Source organism: Euprymna scolopes, chromosome 39, assembly GCF_053919585.1.
Source record: "Euprymna scolopes isolate OS-2025 chromosome 39, ASM5391958v1, whole genome shotgun sequence".
NCBI classification, from domain to species: Eukaryota; Metazoa; Mollusca; class Cephalopoda; order Sepiida; family Sepiolidae; genus Euprymna; species Euprymna scolopes.
The window spans coordinates 13839656-13852993 of record NC_136520.1 but is presented as its reverse complement, the minus strand read 5'-3'; the positions used below and the strand labels follow the sequence as shown (position 1 = coordinate 13852993).

Sequence of the window (13338 nt, the reverse complement as noted above, 5' to 3'; positions counted from 1 at the left end):
GTCATTTTTGGGCTCATGTTCTTTAAGTGCCTAAGAAAGTTGCCTTCGTCCAACAAGACGTTGCAATCATCATGTCTGCCTAAAAGGTGCAACAGAGGAGATGGCATTTAACGAGATCGCTATCGTTTTGAATCAATCCTCCGGCCGACAAATATCAGAAAAAAATTGTTAAAAACATTATTTCCTTCATCCTCAACTGGCCACTTTTCTACGCGGAGGGGTTGCTTTTTTTTCGCCGATATTTTCGATTAACATGTAGAATTTTTTTTTTTTTTAATTGCACATATATATTTTTTTTCATAGTCACGTGGGAGCTTGTTACATATCAGGATGGTGGACTTTCTTTTTAAATTTAAAAACACAATTTCTACATTTATTTCTACAATATGCCTGAGGATGAGAGAAGCATTTCTGTCGAGAGCGCTCGCGATTATGGATCCAAATTATACAATTTCGAGAAGAATACAAAAAAGACTATTCGGAGATTGGAATTGAGTGGATTGGGGAAGATAAAAAGGAAAATGGTAAAAGAGAATGCCTCCGTGCTATTCAATAATATTTGTCTCAATGAGAAGATGCTGCCTAGTAACTAGTGACCCTTTCTGGCGATATTAAATATACAATTTTAATCTGGCTTAAAATGTTGTATAAGCAATAACGCCTAGAAAATGGTATCTAGTTACTTATAACTGGCAAACCGAAACATACCCTTGAATGTGTAGGACATATTATACACAGTATATATATATATATATATATATATATATATATATATATATATATATATATATGTATATAATTATATGTTTATATATGCATAAATATATGAATATATTTATTTATATACGTATAGATATGTGTATGTATGTATGTATGTATATATATATATATATATATATATATATATATATATATGTATGAATATATATGTATGAATATATATGTGTGTGCCAGCAGTGAGTGCAAATCGTTGTAATCAGTGAATGGAAAAGGAAAAACTCGCAGGTGAGCAATAAATAATTGTAAATATGAACTGAAAATTAATTACCAATAAAAGTGTTAGCAACAAATTAGTAATTTATTGCACCTGAGCACACATCTGTATATATATATATATATATATATATATATATATATATATATATATATATATATATATATATGTGTGTGTGTGTATTTGTGCATGTTTAATTTTTTGTGTGTGAAAAGATTCATTCAATCTTAAACGGAGAAGCCGGAAATTAAAGCTCAACTGCACATTTAAATATATTTATATTAATTATACATTTGACTACTGTCGTTATGTAAGGTTTCTTTCTGCAACTCTCTCTCTCTCTCTCTCTCTCTCTCTCTCTTCGGTGCGTATATATATATATACGTATGTGTGTGTAAATATATGTGTATATATGTATATATATATGCGTATATATATATACACTCTTTATAGTTGTAAAGATTTTAAAGAAACTTCCAAGAATATATATATATATATATAAATATGACAGAGAGAGAGAGAGAGAGAGAGAGAGAGAGAGTGAAAAAGACAGAAAAAGCTCCCCAAAATAAGAAAGGTCCTTAGTAATAAATGATTACTTCTATTATATTCCCCAGTAAAATATTTAACTCTGATAAGAATTAAAAGTATTTCAAATGCGGTATTATAATAGCTCTGTAACGGTACACTTGAATTTCTTATCCATTAAATCACAGGGCCTTGTAGGCAATACTAAGACTTACTGAAGAAGGTTGGAGGTTATATAACTGGAAACGTTGTAAAATACTACATAAACAAGAATAGTAGTCTGACTCTATATTTCTATAAAAGTCTTAATGTGTGTGTATGTGCGTGTGGTATCGTGTGCGTGTGTGTCAGTCTGTGTACATTTCCCTACCAAATAACTATAATGTCAATTTTAGGTCAAGAGACCAAGATTTGACATAAGGAGTATTGAGATTTGGAAAAATTGTTTTAATCGGTTTTCGGCAAGAAATTTGGTTGTCAAGAGGTCAAAGTTCAATGATTTGTTATTTGTAAACACTGCCAAACTCCTCCGCCAATGTTGTGGCTAAGCACTTGAAATTTTTGATGAATTTTACTTGGACATGGGTCGAACTTTGTAAATTCATTGGAACCCAAGAAAATAAATGTAAAGGACCAAAAATGTGGGTCAAATTAAAAAAATAAAATGTCATTTATAGTCTCTACCAAATGTTTGGTCTAAACATTTGAAATTTTACATAAAGAGTATTCAGAGACAGGGCAAGCTTTTTAATGGGTTTGGTTCGTAAATCAAAGCTGCCAAAGCATTAAAGTTAAAAAGCTGTGACCTTTGCGGTGTCTAGCAAACTACTCCGGTAATTTTTAGTCTAAACATTTGAAATTTATACATAATGGGTAATCAACCATGCGGCAAGCTTTTCAACCAGTTTCGGGATGAGAATTTGGCTGCCTAGATGTCATAGCTGAAAGAGTTGACCATTGCAGACTCTACCAAATTCCTCCGCCAGTTTTGGGTCTAAAGACTTGAAGTTTAAGATGTAGAAAACTTGTACACGGATCAAACGTTTGAACTTGATTTAAGACCAAAATAATAAATGTTAAGGGATCAAAATTGGATTCAAAGTTTTTTTTTTTCTAATTGACCTCTGCAGTCTCTATGAAATTACTCAGACAAATTTTGGTCTAAACATTTGCAATCTTACATAAAATCTATTTACACGTTAAAAAAGTTATGAACATACATAGGGCCCGAGCAACGCCGGGCAGAACTGCTAGTATTACAAATAATAGAGATAATCAACCCTCATCTAAAACATCCTGAAATATTAAATACTGTATTTATTTTTTTTTAAATTCTATTCAATTGTAGCAGTTTATTTTTTAACAATAACTATTTCCGTCTCAGCAATGTGAAAAAGGCGTTTTTAGGAAATAAACACGTTTATGGTTCAGTTCTAGAAAAATTGAAAAGAACTTCAACTCCCTAGTTTTGGTGTACAACCGCATTTATTTCACCCTTTTCTGACGTTTATCACGTGATCGTCTTCTCGAATGTGCTCTCAAACGATATCCATTCCTCTTTCGTTCTCACGAAGGTAACACACGTCTATAACTTTATTTTCCTTACGTCATGTTTCTCTTTGGTTTCTGGTGACGTCATCTCGCGGCTTTGTATACGCACGTTCGCGCTATGTTACGTATATAATTGTCATCTAAACGTTCTCAACATCAATAAAACAAATGACATATTTTAAATGCATTCATTGAAATTTATATATTATGCTTGATTTTGGAACAATTCATTTTTAAATCAATAAATCTGAACTTTTACATTTACGACCTCACATACATCAGCAACCACAATATTTGCTGATCGAACACTTTTAGTTTTAAATGCTGGTAAATGGTGATAATGGAAAAGTGAATATAAATTCACTTAACGATTAGCCCATGTGTTTTGTTTACAAGTATTTAATTTAATTTATTTTAATTTTTCAGGTAATCATCTTGGGGTCTTTCCATATTTTTCCGATGCTGCAAACTGCCACAATTGTATGTATATTCTAATACGTTATATCCATTCGAATACACACTTCTAATATTAACATCACGCCGATATACGACAATAAACTGACGTTACTAAAACATATATAAAACGGAATCTATATATAAAAAAGCGAAAATGGGTGTTAGTGCGTGTGTGTGTGTGGATGTTTTTTTCTGTATGTCCGCCAAATGCTTTTCTCGCCGGGCTTCTCGGTCGGGTCACTCCTTCTTAAAAACTTTTTTTATAAACACCCTAGATAATAATATCTACCAGCTATGACCAAGGGACGCGTCTATCTTTCATATGCCGACTTTTACGCGCTCATTTCGAGATTTTTTTCAATCGCCGCGTCTTTGTTACGCACTTCAGTATAAAAAAAGCGAATGCTTGGCCACGCCAAACTTAATTTGACCTTTATAATGTCAAACATCACGCGACTTAACTTTCTCGCACCTGTGAATTTCACTTTATAAACGTTAAATTAAGACAGTTTTCACTTCCTCTCCCCTCGTGGCCGAGATGCTTAGGTGTCACCATTTTTCCCCTTTCTTTTCCACCTTCGCATCAAGACTTCCGGTTCGAGCCTACCTTCCTACTAAAAGTGTTATGTATTTTACACCTCCAAATCCCCGGCTAACGTTTTTATTAAAGAGGATTTTTTTATCCACCCCCTCCAAACACACACCACCAAACACCCGGGCAACGCCGGGTTCCACCGCTAGTATTTCATAAACAACAGTCCCCTTCCATTCTTGCCATGTAATTTGGATCTACACCGGAACAGTGTAAAAAAAAGAAAAGAAATGTAAATAAAAGTAAAATTCCTATGTATGTACGCAAATAATATATAAAAAAAACAATATATTTTACAATCTAATTAAACAGTTTAATCACGCGGAAAGTGTACGTATTTTTCTTTCTCTGTGATCATTAAGCCCGATAATAGAACAGGATTACACGTTTTTACTTTAACCTACATATATAATTGGAGTTAAGAATGCGAGTTTTACACTTTTGTTAATATATATATATATATATATATATATATATATATATATATATATATATATATATAAATATTGTATTTAATCACATGAATTAATATCCAATGATATAATTTTATGCATACACTTTCAGTATTTACTTCAATAATGCTCGATATATACGTAGAGATATGTAGTAAGTTATGAAGATTTATATTACTTGCATTTAATTGTTTTCTCTTCTGTATCTATATATGATTGAAACACAAAAATAAACGTACATGTTTTAAATAAATTCATATATATATATGTATGTATATATACATATATATATATATATATATATATATATATATATATATATACACCCACTGCGTATCAAATTATTAACGAGTTTATCTTATTTTTAATATTTAAGGAAGGAGTGAATAAAAATCCATGAAACATTGAGAAAGTGCTTACAATACTATCTAGCTACTCACGTCCGAAAATAAAAGTATTTAAAAAAGTATTAGCGAAACTATGGAAAAGATAGGAATATATGTTGATTTCAGTGTCATGTTGTAAACGCGGTTTAGAAAAAAAAACACAATATGTCCATAACTTGTTTATTGAAGTAATAATCAAACATTTAATAAATTAGGAAAACTCCTTAGAACACAATAACTACATAATAATTTATACGTTGACATAACTAGTAGGACATATGCGATCCTTTTACATAAATTACTTGTAAAAGGCATTGGTCTACAGAATAAGTACACTTTGTGATTTCGCCAACATTTATTCCTCACGATACCTCTTGGAGAGCATCACATAACTCATATTTGCTCTTAAATTTGCGTCTTCTTGCATAGAGGCATCGCTTCATTATACTCCAAACGTTCTCAATTGGGTTCAAATCTGGTGAATTTGCAGGCCACTTCAGCTTTCCGTCCCCCAGACAACACCAGTTTGTTGCAAATGCTCTTTGGTTTTCTTTGATGCATGCGAGGAGGCATTATCCTGCATAAAAAATAATGGTTCTTCTGAACCTCAACCTTTGCTTCTTCACTCATTGTTCAAAGTGCTCCCTCAGAAAAACTGTAAGTATTTGACGTCATTTTAACGCCTTCTGGGACTCTCCATGGGCCAAGTAAAACACATCCGATAATCCAAGCCCAAATCATTATACACCCACCACATTGTTGGTGGCTTAAACGCTGATGACGATGTAGTCCATTAGGACCCCTCCCTTGCTTGAGTCATTTGGGTCTGCAAGAGTGACACACACTTCAACCGTAAACAAAACTGTGTAAAAATTCGTTTTCATGTTGTCCTCTGCCCATTTTTATCTATTTTGTATGTAGTGCTGTTTTAATGAAGGCTGTGTCACAGGCTTAAGTTAGATCCATGTCCTACATCGACATCAAAATTTGTTTCCAGGGACGATAGGAAAAATGGGTGGGGATCCTTCTACCGCTCCAGAAGATATCTCAGTACTGATTCAATTCTCTATCTCTATAAAAGCCCAGTACGTCCAAGAATGGAGTACTGCTGCCACATCTGGGCAGGAGCTGCTAAAAACAGCCAATCCTGCCTTAACAAAGTACAAAATAGACTTCGTTGTTTGGTGGAGATGTCCTTTTCTCTTCCCTGCAGCCTCTCTCCCACAGAAGCACAGAAGTGTCGTTGCGAGCCTGTCTTTGTTTTATCGTTATTTCCATAGCAAGTGCTCGTCTGAGCTCCAACCTCTTGTCCCCCCTCGCCAATCTTTCACAAGAAACACCCGTCTGGATGAAAATACTGTCAATAATTTCCCCCACTCTTTATCTTTGCCTAAATCCAAACGTAGATTCCATGGGCATAGCTGCTTTCTCAGAAGTGCACGATTGTGGAACTCTCTTCTGTTCGCCTGTTTCCCACCAACAACTTGGATGTCTTCAAATCCAACATAAACAGATTCCTAACGAACCGCCCCCTTAAGTAAGATACTCTATCAAATCTCCAATACTAATGATTACTACAATACCATCTCATTGATTATTGTACACGCAATAACCCTTATCCCTGAGTGGCCTCCGAGCCTTGATAAGTGATTACCCCATGTAAAAAAAAAACAAAAAAAAACAATGACAATAATAATAACAATGACAATAATAATAATAATAATAATAATAATAATAATTATAACAATAATAATAATAATAATAATAATAATAATAATAATTATTATTATTATTATAACAATCACGATAATAATAACAATGACAATAATAATATTCATAATGATGAAAAAATAATAGCAAAATGTCAAATAAAATTAAGGGATGAAGATAAAAATAAGGTCCAAAATAACACATAAACTAAAATTAAGGGATAAAGTATAAATAAAAATAAAAATAAAACATAAAAAAATAAACAAAAAGATAAAATAATAGAAATAAAGAAGTAAATAACAAAGTGGAAAATTTAGTTTAATGGGCGAAGATTTTATATATATATATATATATATATATATATATATATATATATATATATATATATATATATCAGACTGAGGAAGATCGAGGGATTGGTCGAAAATTATGTGCTTTTGAAGGGAACATTCTTGTTTTCTTTTCAAAAGACCTTTTGTATTCCTACACGTCAACACACAGGAAAGAAATACAGAAAAGATATAAACATTCATATATTTTTCGTATTGATTTTTTATTCATACATATTTAAATATATATATATATATATATATACATATATAAATATATATGTACATAGGTGTGTGTATATATGTGGATATATGTATATATATTTGTATATATATATATATATATGAATATATATGTATGCATACGTTCATGTATATATGTATATATATATGTATATATATTTCTATATATATGTGTATATATATTTATGCATATATTTATAAATGAGATGTCACAGATTAAAGATCAAGTGAATTATTTTGTCAGATATTACATTGGGGTAATACTTTCAGGATGATCCTATCCAACAAGGTAAAGCTCAATATTTAAAAAATAGACCAATATACAATTCTCATGATCAAATTTAAATTCTGTAAATCAATATATATACACATATATTTTAGTTAAGAATATATTGTTTCAAACAAGGAATATATAGAGAAAATTATGTTTATTTCGTCAATCCATGGATTTCATATAATAGCTCATATATATATATATATATATATATATATATATATATATATATATATATATATATATATATATATATATGTTTTAAATAAAATAGTAGGCGGAAGTATCTCGAGAGATCTTTCGGCTATCATCTCTTTAGGAGCAAATCAATAATAATATAAATAGTTGTGTGACGAAAATGAAGAGTTCTATAGGGGAACTTTTTTAATGTGCCAACGTACGGGGGCGTTAATTAAATTTATTTTAACGATTAAAAAATGTTTTTGTTTTTTTCCCTCGTTGTGCCAACATTTTTAACGTAAATAAATTTAATTAATGCCCCCGTACGTTGGCACATTAAATAAGTTCCCCTATAGAACTCTTTATTTTCGTCACAATACTATTTAGATTGCTATCGATTTGCTCCTGAAGAGATGATAGCCGAAAGAGCTCTCGAGAAACTTCCGCCTACTATTTTATTTTAAACCATATATAAATTCTGTACCTCTAAACATTTATTTATATATATATGTATATGTATATATATATATATATATATATATATATATATATATATATATATAGAGAGAGAGAGAGAGAGGAACAAATGAGATTAAGAAACAAAAAATCACCAGTACAAAATATTTGAAAATGGTTCAGGTGCAAAGCGCATAAATATCATTAGAAGCAAATTAGACTCAGTCGAATCTTCCATAAAGTTTACCTATGAAACAATAACTCATTACCTTTTCTAGACATACTTATTTTAAAATCAAATAATAAACTGTCCTTCAATGTTAACCGCAAAACTCCACACAAAAATGATTACCTACATTTCTCTTCACACCATAACAATAAAATAAAAACAGGGATGATAATTGGTTTCTTCTTACGCGCTTTCAGAATTTGCAGTCCTGAATATCTGGACGAAGAATTCAAATACCTCACAAGCATTTTGAAAAGCTTGCAACATCCGACATATTTCATATTGAATGCTACGAAAAAAGCCACGCAAATATTTTCCAGGATAAATAATAAAAAAATCATATACACCAGGCCTTTCTCTCATAAAAAGGCATCTTCTTTTGCCTACACACACCAATTATACAATAATCTATAACACACTAAACAAACTAGATATTCCTATCGTACAAACCACATCACTAACCATGAGACAAATATTAAAAACTATGAAACATCTCCAAACAAACCAGTTTCCAATGGAGGTATATACACTATTCCTTGCCAAAATTGTCATCATAAATACGTTGGCGAAACCCAGAGTAAATTAGAAAAAAAAGGCTCAGTGAACATAAAAGAGATATAAAAAACAGCAATTCTCTCATTCATTGCAACATACACACACCTTTTACTTTAAACAAGCAAAAGTAGTTTAATTTATTTCAAATAAACCGCGCCGCAGACTTCTTGAAGCGCCATTAATAAGTAAACTTTTATTAAAAGAACATACTTTAACTGATGACACAGGTAAACCTTCTCACACCATTATAACACCCCTTGTAATAATTAATACATATAAGCTCAATCAATAGATTACATAACAAAAAAAAACTCATTTCGTTTCTGTTACAAATCTATATTTGAATTTCAACAGATATATCTTTTTTCCAGTAAGAATATTAACTGCGTTCATATCTTTTAAAATTACATTAACAACTATATGACGTCACTAAAGCGCAAGCCCCTCCTTCCTTTTTAGATTTCCAACGCCTTTTTCCGTTTTTTCTGAAATGGAACAGCCTCACACTTTGCACGTGAAACATTTTCAAATATTTTGTATCGGTGTTTTTTGTTTCTTGAGGAAGTCTCGAAATAAAGATGAAACATTGATGAACACATAATACGGTTTGCTCCTTCTTATTTCTCTATTTTGTCGGAATACTATTTCCATTATTTTCATCATATATATATATATATATATATATATATACACATATATATATGTACATATATGCACACGCATATATATATATACATATATATACATATGTATATACATATATATACATATATATACATATATACATATATATGCACATATATACACATATATATACATATATACATATATATACACATATATGCATATATACATATATATGTACATATATATACACATATAGATACATATATACATACATACATATATATACGTATATATATACATACATATATATACATATATATATATATACATATATACATATATATATATATACATAAATACATACATATACATATATATGCGTATATATATATATATATATATATATATATATATATATATATATATATATATATATATATATACATATATATGAGGCGAACAGTATAGATGTGTTCTAAGATCCAGATATTTATAATGGTTAATACCAGAGTTTCATGAATTAAAATATAATGTTTAAGCGTATTTTATTTTGGGGTAATATCGGGAGTCCAGTTACATAACGATAAAAGCAGTAATTGATACTGTTTAGAATTTGTCTCAAAATATTACAAAATTCATCCTAGATTTTATTTGGTCGGTAAAAATCTTTTTCGTTTGCTACGCTCGAAAGGTTACAGCGGAACATGACGTAGGCATTGGAATTATTTTGGCTACATATTCATACAAAGAACCGGTATTTCTTTTATTCGTCTTCCATAGATCGGCTGAATTAGTTCATTTAATAAACAAAGAGTAAATAAAAATTCAATGAACAAAACAAATTTAATTAATAACGAAATATCGGAAAAAGGAAACCGACTTATGAGTTCGTCGATATTCATTAAAATATTACGTTTGGGAATCATGATTAATAAATAAAAAATAATAAATAATATTTTTTATTATTGTAAACACTAGCTGACCTGGACTAGCTTTGCCCAATATTTAGTTTTCTTTTCATTTATATTTGCCAATCGACCCTTTTGCTCCTTTTTCTTAATTATTATATTTCGGAAATCTAATCCTATGAAATAAATTGTCTCCTTAACACGAATGAATCGAACTGCGTTACTTAAATATTATTGTGTATGATAAACTTTTATCTTTTTAAGACAAACACTCAATGAAAGCCTTATATTAAGCCCGAAGAGAGACCCGACATTGCTCGGGATTTCATGAGGATTAACGTATTTTTCACACTGTCATATTTTTATTGTTATCAAAAACAATGAAATCGATAATTTTTCAATAAAATCGATTCATTGTCCAATATAGTTGAGACCTATCGCAGGAAACCAGAAAGAAGCTTCACATGTCTACCTGCAGTGACTTTGCTCACAGTACATTATAGTTTACATTGCACCGTAGAGAACCTATAGTTTACTTTATAAAACTTCTTTTATATACAGTGGTTTCAATAAAGGTTTAAAATGTAAAAAAATATCATACTTCAATAGAACTCTATACAAAACCCCCATGTCGAACATGCCCCTGTCCTATCAAAACACACACACACACACACACACACACACACACACACACACACACACACACACACACACATATATATATATATATATATATATATATATATATATATATATACATTTTAATTGTACAGCCTTGTACAATCTCTAATCTCAAAGTAAATATTAATCGCAGTAAATAATATACATATATATATATATATATATAAGAATTTAAGCCAGCGTTAATATATATATATATATATATATATATATATATATATGAGAATTTAAGCCAGTGTTAATATACATATATATATATATATATATATATATATATATATATATATATACATTAATTATAGATTAATTTTATTTATATTTCTTTATATTATATTTATTTTTTCCCGAATCTTTATAATCTTGTATTAAAAAACATAGAAGATTGAGGTATGCTTTATATGTATAAGGAACGTTTTCGATTCTTCGTGGAAGCATTATCAGGTAGAAGGCAAATATACAGAAAAGGTTGACAGAAAAAAAGTCTTCCAACGGTCGTTGTTAAACTGTCGCATTAATCCGTGAGATTTCATGATAACATGTTCACACTGTTCAAGGGAAGACGATAACATATAAAATTATGTGATGCCAATTTAGTTCCATAAATGAAATTATTTTTATAATATTATGATTTGTTTCATAGGCAATGTTATTAATGATATTTTTTTTAGTTGTTATGAAGCTATCGTCCAGTATGTTTTCTACTTTAATTATCCGATACTCCCTTCATTAAGATTTAACGCCCTACAATAAATAATACATCAAACAGAGTGATCTCCTTGGATGCTATCTTTTCTCAGCGCGCGGTCATTTCCCAACTCTTCATCTAGTGTATATTTTAGAAAAATATAAATGTTTAAGATTCATCTGTGAAAATTAATTTTGTAATGTTAAATTAAAAATCTTATAAAAATTAGGAACAATGGCATGTAAAAATATCAGGTGATTATCTTAAAAGCGGATAATAATGATGCTATTTAGAGATGAAGATTTGTTTTTGGAATACGAAAGAATGTTTTAGCATAAAAGAGAGACGGTCGCAGATCGTGATGGCTCCGAGAAAAGGATGCCAGAATCGGCGATAATCAGAACAAAACATAACTTTAATCAACATCCAACTATCCAAGAAAGAATGACACTCTGGAATAAAAAATAACGAAAATAAAACTCGAAGCTCTTCCTTTCATGTTGAGAATTTTAACTGCAGTTTTCTCTCAAGACAATACACAAGGTGGGCGAATTAAGTTTACTGATTGGCCAGTTGTGTAAAAGTCAAAATATTTTAAATCGCTCTTTGTGTTGTACAAGTATGTATGTATGTTATTGCACCGTCATGAACTGTATTTAAATGTATATGCCCACAAAGCGGACTTTAGTTAGATAATGACACGTATATACACACACATGTACACTCGCATACACCCACAAAACTAGACAATAATATATCTCTTTCTCTCTTCTCTTCAGTAGTCCGTCGCTGACGACGATGACGTTGCACCATGCCTAACAGTCCCAGATAGATTACAATAATATGTCTCTTTCTCTCTTCTCTTCAGTAGTCCGTCGCTGACGACGATGACGTTGCACCATGCCTAACAATCCCAGATAGATTACGCCTGATGGACTCGCTGGTGACTGTGGAGTCCAATTCGTGAATTGCATACACGGCCGCAGGCAGCACAAGGGAAGATACCGTCTGCCCGCTGCGCCGCGTGCCTTTGGTGTCTTCTTCGCTCTGCTCGGTCCTTATAGGTGGGGGTGAAAGTTTCCAAGCCCTCTTGGCAGATGTTTCGTCATTTGCTCCGATCAGCAGCAGCATGTTCGATGGCGTTGGATTCTATGCCACACTTTTTCAATGATGTTTTCAGTTGGTCCTTGAAACGTTTACGTGGACCCCCAGGGTTGCGTCTGCCCTCTGCAAGTTCCCCGTAGAGGACCTTGCGTGGGAGCCTTTCTGCTGGCATCCGGATGGTGTGACCAAGCCACCTAAGTTGTCTATTATACATACACTCACACACATAATATATACACAATCTATATCTCCCCATAGTGTACAGACTCCTACAACATGGTATTCGGAACGTATTTTACCTCAGCGCTCAAACTTATACCCAACTTGTGTTCAATTGAGAATATAATGCCAGACTGGATGACCGCGGAAGAAATCATCTTATACCATTGCATTAAAAA

The 13338-nt window shown here is 31.1% G+C and overlaps 1 protein-coding gene across 13 annotated transcripts in view; it reads left to right on the top strand.

Annotated features, from left to right (window-relative positions):
* The window catches only part of LOC145263650 (5-hydroxytryptamine receptor-like), a 1538699-nt gene that overhangs the window by 599130 nt on the left and 926231 nt on the right, over positions 1 to 13338 (top strand). For 2 of the 13 annotated variants that reach the window (XM_080120520.1, XM_080120521.1), the window contains one exon: positions 3500 to 3553. The exons of the other annotated variants lie outside the window; for them this stretch is intronic. The gene's annotated coding sequence lies outside the window, so the exon portion shown is untranslated. The remainder of the gene's footprint in view (positions 1 to 3499; positions 3554 to 13338) is intronic. 13 annotated transcript variants of the gene reach the window in all.